The sequence below is a fragment of the Rattus norvegicus genome, chromosome 4, assembly GCF_021556685.1.
Source record: "Rattus norvegicus strain SHRSP/BbbUtx chromosome 4, alternate assembly SHRSP_T2T, whole genome shotgun sequence".
Lineage (NCBI taxonomy): Eukaryota > Metazoa > Chordata > Mammalia > Rodentia > Muridae > Rattus > Rattus norvegicus.
This window is the reverse complement of record NC_141537.1, coordinates 9,421,110-9,436,297: the sequence shown is the minus strand read 5'-3', so window position 1 is coordinate 9,436,297 and position 15,188 is coordinate 9,421,110. Positions and strand designations below refer to the sequence as shown.

The 15,188-nt window shown below is 40.6% G+C and overlaps 1 long non-coding RNA gene across 1 annotated transcript in view; it reads right to left on the bottom strand.

Moving 5' to 3' along the window:
* Cdk4-ps4 (cyclin-dependent kinase 4, pseudogene 4) overlaps positions 1-14,704 on the bottom strand; it is a 42,916-nt gene extending 28,212 nt beyond the window's left edge. Inside the window, exons 1-2 of the long non-coding RNA XR_015687189.1 lie at positions 14,587-14,704; positions 13,246-13,398 (exon numbers count right to left, since the gene is read on the bottom strand). This is a non-coding gene — a long non-coding RNA (cyclin-dependent kinase 4, pseudogene 4). The remainder of the gene's footprint in view (positions 1-13,245; positions 13,399-14,586) is intronic.
* Between the last annotated feature and the right edge of the window lie 484 nt (positions 14,705-15,188).

Below are 15,188 nucleotides of genomic sequence, written 5' to 3'. Positions count from 1 at the left end.
TAATATAAAGACATCCATCAAAGTAATCCGCTAGGTAAAAAACACAAAGAAATGAAAAAACATGATCACCTCATTAGATGCTGAGAAAGCATTTAACAAAATTCAACACCCCTTCATGTTAAAAGTCTTGGAAAGATCAGGAATTCAAGGACCGTACCTAAACATAGTAAAAAGCAATGTATAGCAAACCAGTAGCCAACATCAACCTAAATGCAGAGAAACCTGAAGCAATTCCACTAAAATCAGGGACTAGACAAAGCTGCCCACTCTGTCCTTACTTATTCAATATAGTACTCGAAGTCCTAGCCAGAGCAGACAACAAAGGGAAGGAAGGAATACAAATTGGAAAGGAAGAAGTAAAAATAGCATTATTTGCAGATGATATGATAGTATACTTAAGTGACCCCAAAAGTTCCACCAGAGAAATACTCAGCCTGGTAAACAACTTCAGCAAAGTGACTGGATATAAAATTAACTCAAACAAATCAGTAGCCTTGCTCTACTTAAAGGATAAACAGGCTGAGAAAGAAATTAGGGAAAGGACACCCTTCACAATAGTCACAAATATCATAAGGTACCTTGGTGTGACTCTAATCAAGCAAGTGAAAAGATCTGTATGACAAGAACTTCAAGTTTCTGAAGAAAGAAATTGAAGAAGACCTCAGAAGATGGAAATTTCTTCCATGCTCATGGATTGACAGGATAATATAGTGAAAATCACCATTTTGCCAAAAGCAATCTACAGATTCAGTGCAATACCCATGAAAATCCCAACTCAATTCTTCATAGAATTAGAAAGAGCAATTTGCAAATTCATTTGTAATAACAAAAAACTTAGGATATTAAAAACTATTCTCAACAATAAAAGAACTTCTGGGGGAACCATCATCCCTGACTTCAAGCTGTATTAAAGAGCAATAGAGATTATTGGTACAGAGACAGGCAGGTAGATTAATGGAATAGAATTGAAGACCCAGAAATGAATGCACATACCTATGGTCACTTGATCTTTGACAAAGGAGCTAAACCATCCAGTGAAATATAGATAGCATTTTCAACAATTAGTGCTGGTTCAACTGACATTCAGCATGTAGAAGAATGCAAATTGATCCATTCTTATTGCCCTGTAGAAAACTTAAGCCCAAGTGGATCAAGGACCTCCACATAAAACCAGATACACTAACACTTATAGAAGAAAAAGGGGGAAGAGCCTTGAATACATGGACATTGGGGGAAAATTTCCTCAATAGAACACCAATGGCTTATGCTCTAAGATCAAGAATCAACAAATGAGACCTCAAAAAATTGCAAAGCTTCTGTAAGGAAAAGGACACTCTAATTAGGACAAAATGGCAACCAACAGATTGGGAAAAGATCTTTACCAATCCTATATCTGATAGAGGGCTACTATCCAATATATATAAAGAACTAAAGAAGTTAGACTCCAGAAAGCCAAATATCCTTATCAAAAATGTGGATAGAGCTAAACCAAGAATTCTCAGATGAGGAATATTGAGTGACTGAGAAGCACCTAAAGAAATGTTCAATCCCCATCAAAATACCAATCCAATTCTTCAAAGAGTTAGACAGAACAATTTGCAAATTCATCTGGAATAACAAAAAACCCAGGACAGCTAAAACTATCCTCAACAATAAAAGGACTTCAGGGGGAATCACTATCCCTGAACTCAAGCAGTATTACAGAGCAATCATGATGAAAACTGCATGGTATTGGTACAGAGACAGACAGATAGACCAATGGAACAGAATTGAAGACCCAGAAATGAACCCACACACCTATGGGCACTTGATTTTTGACAAAGGAGCCAAAACCATCCAATGGAAAAAAGATAGCATTTTCAGCAAATGGTGCTGGTTCAACTGGAGGTCAACATGTAGAAGAATGCAGATCGATCCATGCTTATCACCCTGTACAAAGCTTAAGTCCAAGTGGATCAAGGACCTCCACATCAAACCAGATACACTCAAACTAATAGAAGAAAAACGAGGGAAGCATCTGGAACACATGGGCACTGGAAAAAATTTCCTGAACAAAACACCAATGGCTTATGCTCTAAGATCAAGAATCGACAAATGGGATCTCATAAAACTGCAAAGCTTCTGTAAGGCAAAGGATACTGTGGTTAGGACAAAACGGCATCCAACACATGGGAAAAGATCTTTACCAATCCTACAACAGATAGAGGCCTTATATCCAAAATGTACAAAGAACTCAAGAAGTTAGACCGCAGGGAGACAAATAACCCTATTAAAAAATGGGGTTCAGAGCTAAACAAAGAATTCACAGCTGAGGAATGCCGAATGGCTGAGAAACACCTAAAGTAATGTTCAACATCTTTAGTTATAAGGGAAATGCAAATCAAAACAACCCTGAGATTTCACCTCACACCAGTGAGAATGGCTAAGATCAAAAACTCAGGGGACAGCAGATGCTGGCGAGGATGCGGAGAAAGAGGAACACTCATCCATTGTTGGTGGGATTGCAGAGTGGTACAACCATTCTGGAAATCAGTCTGGAGGTTCCTCAGAAAATTGGACATTGAACTGCCTGAGAATCCAGCTATACCTCTCTTGGGCATATACCCAAAAGATACCCCAACATATAAAAAAGACACGTGCTCCACTATGTTCATCACAGCCTTATTTATAATAGCCAGAAGCTGGAAAGAACCCAGATGCCCTTTAACAGAGGAATGGATACAGAAAATGTGGTACATCTACACAATGGAATATTACTCAGCTATCAAAAACAATGACTTTATGAAATTCGTAGGCAAATGGTCAGAACTGGAAAATATCATCCTGAGTGAGGTAACCCAATCACAGAAAAACACACATGGTATGCACTCATTGATAAGTGGCTATTAGTCCAAATGCTTGAATTACCCTAGATGCCTAGAACAAATGAAACTCAAGACGGATGATCAAAATGTGAATGCTTCACTCCTTCTTTAAAAGGGGAACAAGAATACCCTTGGCAGGGAATAAGGAGGCAAAGTTTCGAATAGAGGCAGAAGGAACACCGATTCAGAGCCTGCCCCACATGTGGCCCATGCATATACATCCATCCAATTAGACAAGATGGATGAAGCAAAGAAGTTCAGGCCAACAGGAGCCGGATGTAGATCTCTCCCGAGAGACACAGCCAGAATACAGCAAACACAGAGGCGTATGCCAGCAGCAAACCACTGAATTGAGAATAGGACCCCCGTTGAAGGAATCAGAGAAAGAACTGGAAGAGCTTGAAGGGGCTCGAGACCCCATATGTACAACAATGCCAAGCAACCAGAGCTTCCAGGGACTAAGCCACTACCTAAAGACTATACATGGACTGACCCTGGACTCTGACCCCATAGGTAGCAATGAGTATCCTAGTAAAAGCACCAGTGGAAGGGGAAGCCCTGGGTCCTGCTAAGACTGAACCCCCAGTGAACGTGATTGTTGGGGGGAGGGCGGCAAGGGGGGGAGGATGGGGAGGGGAACACCCATAAAGAAGGGGAGGGGGGAGTGGGATGTTTGCCCAGAAACGGGGAAAGGGAATAACACTCGAAATGTATATAAGAAATACTCAAGTTAATAAAAAAAATAAAAAAAAAGAATGTTCAACATCTTTAGTCATCAGGGAAATGCAGATCAAAACATCCCTAAGATTCAATCTCATATCAGTCAGAATGGCTAAGATAAGAAACTCAGGTGACAGCACATGGTGGTGAGGATGTGGAGAAAGAGGAACACTCCTCCCGAGTTGGTGGGATTGCAAACTGGTACAGCTACTCTGAAAATCAGTCTGGACATAGTACTACCTGAGGACCCAGCTATACCACTCCTGGGCATATACTCAAATGATGCTCCAACATATAACAAGGACACATGCTACACTATGTTCGTAGCAGCCTTATTTATAATAGCCAGAAGCTGGAAAGAACTCAGATGACCTTCAACAGAGGAATGGATACAGAAAACATACATGTATACAATAGAGTACTACTCAACTATCAAAAACAATGACTTCATGGAATTCATAGGCAAATTCATGGAGCTAGAAAATATCATCCTGAGTAAGGTAACATAGTCACAGAAGAACACACGTGGTATGCACTCACTGATAAGTAGATATTAGCCCAAAAGCTCAAATTACCCAAGATATAATCCATAAACCACATGAAGATCAAGAAGAAGGATGACCAAAGTGCAAATGTTTCAGTCATTTTTAAAAGGCGGAACAAAAGTATTCATAGGAGCTCTCTGCTCCCAGACCCCGTGGGAGAGAGACCCGACCGCCTGGTCAGGTGGGCACTCCTGAGGCTGCAGAGCAGAAGAGACCACCAACACTGCCCACCCCTGCCCACATCCCTGGCCCAAGAGGCAACTGTATAAGGCCTCTGGGTTCCCGTGGGGGAGGGCCCAGGAGCGGCAGGACCGCTGCCTCTGAGACACCGCCGCCGGAACCTGAGGGAAACAGACCAGATAAACAGTTCTCTGCACCCAAATCCCGTGGGAGGGAGAGCTAAACCTTCAGAGAGGCAGACACACCTGGGAAACCAGAAGAGACTGCACTCTGCATACACATCTCAGACGCCAGAGGAAAACACCAAACGCCATCTGGAACCCTGGTGCACTGAAGCTCCGGGAAACGGCGGCACCTTCCTGGTTGCTGCTGCCGCGGAGAGCTCTTGGGCAGCACCCCGCGAGCAAACTTGAGCCTCGGGACCACAGCTAAGACCAACTTTTCTGCTGCAAGTGACCTGTCTGGTGAACTCAAGACACAGGCCCACAGGAACAGCTGAAGACCTGTAGAGAGGGAAAACTACACGCCCAAAAGCAGAACACTCTGTCGTCATAACAGGCTGAAAGAAACCAGGAAAACAGGTCTACAGCACTCCTGACACACAGGCAAAGATTAAATCAGACACAGAAGGAACACCCATTCAGAGCCTGCCCCACATGTGGCCCATACATATACAGCCACCCAATTAGACAAGATGGATGAAGCAAAGAAGTGCAGACCGACAGGAGCCGGATGTAGATCGCTCCTGAGAGACACAGCCAGAATACAGCAAATACAGAGGCGAATGCCAGCAGCAAACCACTGAATTGAGAATAGGACCCCCACTGAAGGAATCAGAGAAAGAACTGGAAGAGCTTGAAGGAGCTCGAGGCGCCATATGTACAACAATGCCAAGCAACCAGAGCTTCCAGGGACTAAGCCACTACCTAAAGACTATACATGGACTGACCCTGGACTCTGACCCCATAGGTAGCAATGAATATCCTAGTAAGAGCACCAGTGGAAGGGGAAGCCCTGGGTCCTGCTAAGACTGAACCCCCAGTGAACGTGATTGTTGGGGGGAGGGCGGCAAGGGGGGGAGGATGGGGAGGGGAACACCCATAAAGAAGGGGAGGGGGGAGGTGGATGTTTGCCCGGAAACCGGGAAAGGGAATAACACTCGAAATGTATATAAGAAATACTCAAGTTAATAAAAAAAAAAGAGAATTAAGAAGCCATCTATTTGTCTATATAGCATCACTGCAAGACAGTACATCCACAAAGTACTGGAGAGATCTTTGCAAAAGGGTGGACTAATACCTAGTGATTGTTATATGTGTTTAATAAAAACAGGAAAAGCATATTAATCGCAGGAACTTTTCCTACAATGATTTTCTCCTGGGCCTTGCCTATTAAAGCTTCATTGAATATTTTTAATCCAAGGACAAGTCATCTCAGGCAGATCACTTGCTAGTTAGTAGCTTGTCTTATGATAGCTTCTTACAAAGGGGCTTTTGCATTTTCTCAAAGCTTTTTTGGCAGCCTAATTAGATGAGACAATCACATTTTATTTTCAGTTTTTTTATACAGTGGAATACATTTATTGATATTTGTATATTAAACTATGCCTGCATCTCTGGGACAATGCCTACTTGTTCATGGTGGATGATCTTTCTTATGTGCTCTTCAAGGTACTTCACGATTATCATGTTGAATATTTTCACGTCTGTCCATAAGAAACATTGTTTTGTAATTTTCTTTTTTTGGTTGGTCTTTTCTGGTTTAGGGATCAGGAAAACTTGTCCTCATAAAATAAACTGTGCAATGTTCCTTCTGTTGGTACTTTGTGGAATAAATTGAGTAGTGTTGGCATTAACTGTTTAAAAGTCTGGTAGAATTCTTTGTCAAAAATCATCTTTTCTGGGCTTTTTTTTTAAAAGAGACTTTTAATGTCTGCTTCCTTTCCCCTATGGATTATTGGCTTTTTTCAATTGCTTATGTGACCTTAGTTTAACTTTGGATAATCTATGTATCTAGAAAGGGAGGCATTTGTTTTAGATTTTCTAGTTTGGTAGAGTACAGGTTTTTAAGGCATGTCCTTACTATTCTGTTTCCTTGGTATCTATTGTTATGTGCCACTTTTCATCCATAACTTTTTTAGTTTCAGTCTTCTTTCTTTGCCTTTTAATGAAATTGGCTGATAGTTTGTCAGTCTTACTGAGATTCTCAAACAACCAACTAACAGTTTCATTGATGCTTTGTATTATTTTATTGATTTCAACCTGAGCTTGATCATTTCTTGCAGTCTTCTTCTTTGTGTTGTGATTCCCCCAGGTTTGTTTTAGAGTTGGCTAGTGCTGTTAAGTAGCATGAAATAACTCCAATTTTTTAAAAAATATTGTCCGTGAGTACTGTGAACTGCCTCTTAGGCCTTTCTTCATTTCTCCATGGATTTGGATATGTTTTGCTTCCATTATTATTCAGTCTTAGAAAGCGTTTATTTTTCATTTCTGCCTTGACATACCTTATTTGATACAGAGTTTTTCAGTTTCTATTAGTTTGCAAGTTTTATATTGTTTTTGGTGGTGGTGGTGTCCAGCATTAGTCCCTGGTGGTCAGGCAGGATGAAGACTGTTATTTCAATTTGTATGGGTTGATTCAAAAATCTGGTTGTTACCAATATTGAGGAATTTCTATAAGTTTCTGAGAAGATGGTAGAGTATTTTGTATTTGGGTAAACTCTTCTGTAAATATTTTTTAGGTCCACCTCATTTTGCTATGTTTGCTGCAGTACTTCTCAGTTTAGTTTTTGTCTGGATGATATATCTACAGGTACTTGAAGTCTCCCACTGTTAGAGTGTGAGGGTCACTCTGATTTTTCCTCGTGGACTGTTTCTTTTAATGTTGGATACCTATGTGTTAAGAATTGAATTGTCCTTTGATTGATTTTTCCTTTGATGGCTATGTAGTATTCTTCTGTATCTCCTTTTATTAGTTTTGAGGTGAAGTCTAAATTGTTAGATATTAAAATGGCATTGGGAGCTTGAATGTTAGCTCCATTTACATGGAATATCTTTTTCCTACCCTTCACCCTGAGGTAATATCTATCCTTAATGTGAAGGTGTGTTTCTTGAATACAGTAAAAGGATATGTCCTGTTTTTGCATGCAGTCTATTAGTCTGTGTCTTTTATTCAATAATTGAGACTATTGATATCAAGACATCAATGAGCAATTACTTTGTTGATTTCTGTCATTTCTTGTTTCATTTGATGGCAGTGATGGTGGTGGTGATGATGGTGATACCTGTCTGTGTGTTGTGGTTTCATTCCTTTGATTTTGGTAGTCTGGAATTATTCATTCCCTGTGGTTTCATAGTTGTAATTTATTTCCTAGTTTAGAATTTTCCTTTTAGCATATTCTATTTATGATCTTCTATTTCTTCTGTAGATTCATAGATAAATATTGCTTAAATTTGTTTTTACCATGGACTATCTTATTTCCCTATCAATGGTGACTAAAAGTTTTGGTGCATTTTTATAGGATACATATATAATACATTTTTATAGGATATATATAATAATTCCTGGCTTTCTGGAAACTGGCAGTTTCGACTACCTGCATACATCTGAAACAAAAGGCAGATGACAGATCTGCTGATCCTTTCAGAAGCTAGGTGTGCTTGTAGCCTTCTCTTCTGTGTTGCCTTCCTTACAGGTGAAGGCAGCATAGTAGGGATGGATTTTAATATATGAGATGGGGCTTGGACATATGTATACATATTATGGAAGATGTAAAATTATTTTCCTTTATTTGTAGTATTCCAGATCAGACTTGGACACAGAGGATCCCTTGGGTGCAACCCACACTCCCTTGATCCCATGGTGTGCCCATGCTCTTTGATATTCATGGGTGGTACAGATTACTTAAATGTATTGATGTTGTCTTGACACACTTGAGGTGAGTTGGTAGAATGGTGGATACAGCCCACAGATCACAGGTGTACCAAAAGGATCTTGTAGATTGGTTTCATTTGGAGATTACAGGCTGTGATATGATCAACATTGAGTCCAAATTTCTTAACAATGGCATGGAGTGGGTCATAATTTGTTGAAGAAATTAAATTTATGTGAGACAATGCCTGGTTTCTGATCATGGCAGGGTCATAGTTGTATCTATTTCATATGATCATTCAATTGAGGCTTGGCCCCTTTAAGGCCTGGCTCCTTTGTGGTGGAATTGTGTCCAGTGGTGGATAGAGGATGTGACTCAAATACCCTTGTTGACAGTCAGAGTCCAGGGTACTTGGTATTCAAGGAGGTTCAATGTCCCCGCCAGTGGGGACCCAGTTATTCAGGGTCCCGAAGGGGCGCTACCCTTGGGCCTAAATGGGGGGTGAGAGAAGAAGGAGACCAAGCAAGATTCTGTTGTCAAGGTCTCGTTTATTGGGGTGAATGTTACAGCTTTTAAGGCTTTCAGGTAGGGGGAGTGTCCTTTGTGAAACACAGAGGAGGGGGAGGTGCGGATATAGGTAGTGATAGCTGGAGGCAAAGAGGTCAGGCGGTAGATGATGAGGTCAGGTGGTGGAGACACTGGGTGTTGATTCAGGAGGTAACAGGTATCTGCTAAGGGAGCTGAGGCATCCCTTGAATGTTATCTTCCTGTGCCATAAATTCATGGGAGAGGCTTTCATTCAACAATCTTAAGACTTAATGCAGTCATCTTAGGGGTGAGTCTCTGTGGCCAAACAGCCCAAAGTCACCTAGCCACTTTGAGCCATGCAGTCAAAAAGCGGCTAGGCCCAAATCCAATACGGCTCCGTGCAGTTCAAGATTTTCTTTGAGGCCTATTCATGGCCTTGTACCTCATTTGATCACCATCAAATCTGCTTCCTGGAGAAAAAAAGTGTCCATATGTCAGTTACTCAGAAGACCAATCTTATGTTAGTCAGAGATTCTTGCTGAAGAAGCTGTGGCCTGAGTTATATTTGAAAATTAATTGTTCCTAAAGAACAGTTGAAGTCAAGATAAGTTCTTGCCTCAGAAAGGTACACAGTGAAGTATAACAAGCCTTTTTTACATGGTAAGTCCATATTGATAGGTGATTGGCACATTATAGTAATTGTGTCACTCTAGCTTGTATGCACTGAGGATGTGGTTGAGCGAAGTAGTATGTGATTCATATCCCTTGTACTCAGGACGACAGCTTACATCAGTCATCAGTATAGATAGGGAGCACCTTATGTGAGTCAGTCCATGATTATGGAGGGACAACTGGGAGTGTCTGCATCGATGCCTCGATTGGTTGTAAAATGAGAATTTAAATTAAGGTCATGAACCAGAGTGCTCAAACTGCAATGATGTTTCTTAGTTTTGGCCTGGGCACAGCTCTTTGTTTGGGATGGTGAACCTGGACTAACTTTATATTAGCATTTTGGCATGGGCATCCTGAATTTCAGTGATTCATTCAGCCATCGTACAGATTTTTGGTTCTGCTGGGGTCTCTCATTTTAGGATTTTTCCCTTCTTGTTTGTTTTCCCTTCTTGTTTCCCTTCTTGGTTAGGATTTATCTTCTTGTTTGGGGCCCTGGATAGGCTCATTCCACATTTATTTTGCTTTTGGTCCAGGATTCTTCTGTTTCAGCTTTGGCTTAGACATGCTCCTGTTTTGTGATTGTCCTGGTCCTCTTTATTCAGTAGTTTACCCATCCACAGATCTTCTGTTACTGAGCTCGAGGTTCTTCAGCGTCAGAGTTGTTCTGCATATACCACTTTCCTAGGATTTTATTTTTAAGTCATGTTTGAGGCCTTGGCACGAAGCCAAGTATTTTCTCTTTTTTGGGGGCTGGGCTTTTTCAGGCTCAGAAATTGGCCCAGGCCTGCACTTTTTTTTTTTTTTTGAGGTGGGGATTCTTTAGGGGCAAGCTCTGCCTTAACACACTTTAGGGGTGTGTGTGTGTGAGGGTGTGGTGGCCTGGGCCTCTTTCATATGAAGGGATGGCCCAAGCCCATGTATTTTCAATATTTGGACATGGCCAGTTCAGGGTTTTTCACTTCTTGATTTGGGCCTGGGCACCTGAGGGTTAGAAATTGTCTCAGGTACAAATCCATTCTTGGTGGGAGCAGACATCTTAAGGGTCAGGTGTTGGCCCAGGTCCACATATCTATGTCTTTCAGCCTAGGCCTTGTCATTTTTAAAGATAGGCTCAAGCCCATATTTCTTCTTACTTTAGACCCAGGCTTCTTCAGTGGTAGGGATTGGCCCAGGCCCACATCTCTTCTTGCTTTGGGCCTGGGCTTCTTCATGATCAGGGATTTGTCTAGGCCCACATCTCTTTCTCGTTGGGCCCAGGCCCATACTTTTTCTTCTTTGGGCCTAAGCCGCTTCAGGGTTTAGGATAGGCCTAAGTCCACATATCTTATTGCTTTGAGCCCAGGCTATGTCTGGGTTAGGTTTAGGCCTAGTCCCATGTTTATTTTTTCTTGTCCTGGGCTTCTTCAGGGTCAGTGATTGGTCTAGTTCCACATCTATTCTTCTTTGGACCTGGGCCTCTCCAGGTTTTAGGGATAAGCCCAGGCCCACATCTCTTTTGGCTTTGGGCCTGGGCCTCTTCATCAGGGTAGAGAGTGACCCAGGCAAATCCTTCCCTTAATTTTCCTAGGGCCTCTTTCATTTGAGGCACTGTTGCAGGCCCATATATCTTATCCTCAGGGGCGGAATTTCTGGTTTTCTTTAGGTTGATGTAGTGAATCCTTTTGAATTCATGCAAGTGGAAACTTTTACTTTCAAATATGATCACCATTGGAAAAAACATTTTTTTTAAAAAAAAAGCAACAAAACTAGACTTGTGAATTCGTATACAGCAAAATACTTGGTAACCTAAATGTACTCAGAATATCATTGACCTGTCCTCAGGGAAACATGGACAGACAACTAAAGCCCAGAATCCAGATGAAACAAATTATACATCAAATATTTAGGGGAATGGTGAGGAAAAGACCCTCTCGTTGCCCAGGTGACTGTGCCTGTGGTTGATTAGGCCCATGAACTGATGTGGAAAGATTGATGTTTTTAAGTTATGAGACCCACAAGAGAGTCCCTATATGATGGCACCATGATGCATTTTTTACCTTTTGTGTTGAAGTATCGTGGTGAAATATCACAAGTAGGCAAGAGAAAAAATAGAAATTAGTCCTCCAAAGTCTAAAGGGTGCCTTGCTAAAGTGTTGAATGCTTAAATGGAGATCTTCACACGACCCTTTTTACCCTGTGTGCAAGTGGTTTCTGTGCTCCCTAAGTTTGCCTGGCCATGGTGTTTGAAAGTGTCTCTGAGGTTTTTGTTACTGCAATTCTTCTCAAGATAACATCTGTCTTGTATATCAAAAACCCCTAGACACTGAATTTTACCTCTCTCACCCATTTTATAAAGCCCCTTAGCAAGTACTTATACTGACGTGAGATCACATCTTTACCCAAAGAATTCTCTGCACTGACTTAACTGAAAGGCATCCCTGACTACCTTCTCCTGGTTTCAAGTCCTAGCCATAGCCAACTCAAGTAGACTATGCTGCTTGTAGAACTAGGACATGTAATAACCATGACAATGATTTGTATGTGAAGTCATAGAAGACAGGCCTCAGTTGGTTTGGGAAAGCTGAAAGTTTGTCCAGGCACACAGGTGTCTTTTGGACTGGGATTTAAGGGCAGAACCTGATGTCTTATGGCCATTTTATGGAAACAGGTTCACTTCCAGTCTTTCACTGTGGGGAACTTCACCCCTAGTGCCAGAGCACAAAAACATGATTGAAGGAGTGAAGGTGATTATACGAAAGGTTAAAAGAAGGTGCAAGAGATGGATATGGGAGGGCTGCTGGTCAATACAATGCCAACAACAGGTGTATTTTCTCAGTGTCTTTTAAAGACTGGAAACAGAAAGCATGACCAATTCCAGGAAGTTAAACAATGGCCACAAATGCTTTATGTGGTAAGTTTATGATATACAATTTTGATGTTTAACTAAGGTCATTTCTTTTAGGCTCGGACAATCTTTCAATGAAGTATGAGTAAGTTGATAAACTTAGCAGGGTATACTGTAAGTCTTAATTAAAAACAAAAATGTATATCAGCACACTCATTCATAATTAACCACAGCAAGAAGTCGGCCACAGTTAACTCCGTAGGTGTTCTCCACATGACCCCTTTATGTATACAAGCCAACGCTGTCTCAGCTATTGACACAGGATGACTGTGCTTGTTTTAGGCATCCACTCAAGAAGTGTGGACCTTACCCATCATCAGTACATGAGTCCTAGCATTCATTTCATGTCTTAGGTTGATCCATCTCTGAGAGAATCTTATCTGTCTTTTTTATCTATAAGAGCCACACACTATTGGTCATGGAGCAGAAAGTTGTGACTGTCTTAGGTTGTCATCTGAAAACACAGCTCTTAACTGTCATTGGCATTTGAATAATCTTGTATTTACTCTTTCTTAAGTCGAAAAGGTTTTTAAGATGATCTTATCTGTCATTGGCGAATAATTTCTGCTAAGGAAGACATTGAAGCTTGAACTTATGTATCTCTGCTTTGACATCTGTAAAAGTTTTGATGATTTCTCTTAAAGGAACAGGTAATAGACAAGCTATAGAAAGGATCATAAAGTCAAGTCCTGCTATACACAATGAGAAATGTAAATGAGTAGCATGAAGGAAAAATGACCTTTAATTTTTTCAGAATATCGTTTGTAAGGTTAGCAGCATAAAAAGACAAAGGCTTTTCATTTTTAAACTTACAACCTCCTTATTCAGGGCTAATAAATCTAAATAAGCATTAGTATTATGCCATATACCTTGAAGGTGCCTTTTTACTTTGGTCCAATTATGCTGAACTCATTATACATTTTTGGAGTTTAACAAATCTGTAGGTGTTAAGTCTGACATTCCAAATGGTTTCTGACTTACATTCCTTGTATCTCGTCTCCCGTGATCTTCACTATATCATATAATGTGTCAATTCTTTGTTCTAGCTCTATCCAAATCCTCTTGAATGCTCAGGGCATTGATTACATTTTCTGCAAAACGATTAACTAGTTGCTTGTATCTCTTGTACTAAAACTAATACAGAAGAAATAGCTATAAGTGTTAGGAAAGAAACAACACCATCAATGATCAGCCCAACCATAAATGCTTCTTGCCAGAGCGTGATCTAATTCCTCTAATATTTGTAAGCCTTTTTAAGAATACCAGGATTCAGATAAATTTACAGGATAAAAGCTGGTTGATCAACTATCATTAATAATTGACCATCATACAGTGCAGAAATGTAATTGGACAAAAGACAATTAAAACAAGAAACACTGAATTCACTAACAGAGCCTACAACAGGTAAAATAACCAATTAGTAAAAAATTGGGTAGGGTAACACAGGATGTCACATTTACCTAAACCCCAGAGCCTGTTCCATTTTATCCACAACAAGCATTATACAAGGCAGCTGTCAATTTCCAAATATGTCTCTGAAAATGTCCAGAACCAAACTTCCAAATGCCCACTGTCATTTTGTTTTGTCCAATATTGGATTGATTTCCAGACTAGTTCATGATTCTGTCAGAATAACTGGTCACATTAAAGGAAAGAGGAGAGTCATTATAACAACTTCTCAATTTGATTGACTTCTTGAAGGCAGGTTCCACAGTTTCTGTGTTCATTGTCTCACAAGGTCTAAAAGCCCAAGACAAGACAGCTTTTCCAGTCTGAGAGATAGGCCTTCCCATTTTCATGCTTTGCACTGCAGTCTTAGAAATATTCTTTTAAGTTTGAGGGTTCACAGAAATACATCCAGCATTGGTAGTATTTCTAGTAAAGCAAATAGGTAGGCCCTGGCCCATAGCAGTGTAATTCATTAATTTGAAATACTTTTTACTCTCAGACCAAGGAAATCCTAACAGCTGAACATTATTAGAGGTCACAAGTACTTCTGGCCTTGACCCACTATTAATTCCATAAGGATTAATGAATTTGAGGCCAGTCTCTTCTATGGAGCAAGTTCCAGGGTAGACCTGGCTACACAGAGAAACCCTTTCTAGAAAAACAAAACAGAAAAAAACAGAAAAAAGTAATTGTACATAGTCTCCAGGGTTAGGTAGAGTACTAGAATGCTCTTTCCTATTGAGTTCTTTACTTTAGTCATGATGGGGACTACTCAAGGATTGCTACTTTGAAGAAGTCCCTCAGTATGTTTCAGTCTCCTTATCCCATAAAGAACCTAATGAAAAATTGCCTCACACTAAGTGAGTTACTCACATGATGAATTTTGGGTAATGTTCATCCCAGAAAACAGCCAAACCTGTGTAAATCGATGTACTTGCTGTAAATCCCAGGCCTCCTTGCAGGACTCTGAGTTGTCCTCAGGGTATGAATACTGTTGTTACTAGGGCAGCGATTTACTCTGTGAGATCACAGAGGCCTCATCCCCCACTTCACTCTGAGAATCACAAGGAGCATCCAGACATCAGTTATCTCCCAGCTCTGCCCATGGTTTCAATCATGCATGGAAACATTAGATTTGAGGAAGTATCTGGAAATGCTTCTCAGAGACATGTCCCTCAAATCACCTGCATTCATCTTATGGAATGCTTCTATCTTCTTAGAATTAACTTCATCCTTGAGAGAACAACGAAGCTTCCTCATCTCAAATGTCTGACCTCGTACTCTGCCTCATTATCTCAGATTCTCTCATGGTTTATTGCTGCCCCTCAGCTAATGGGGCTGTAAAAGAAACATTGCTAAAGCTTAAATCACATATTGAACCTCACACATAAATAGTGGGAGACTTCGCCACCACACTCTCACCAATAGACAGGTCATCCTGATAAAAACTAAACAAATAATGGAACTTTCTGACA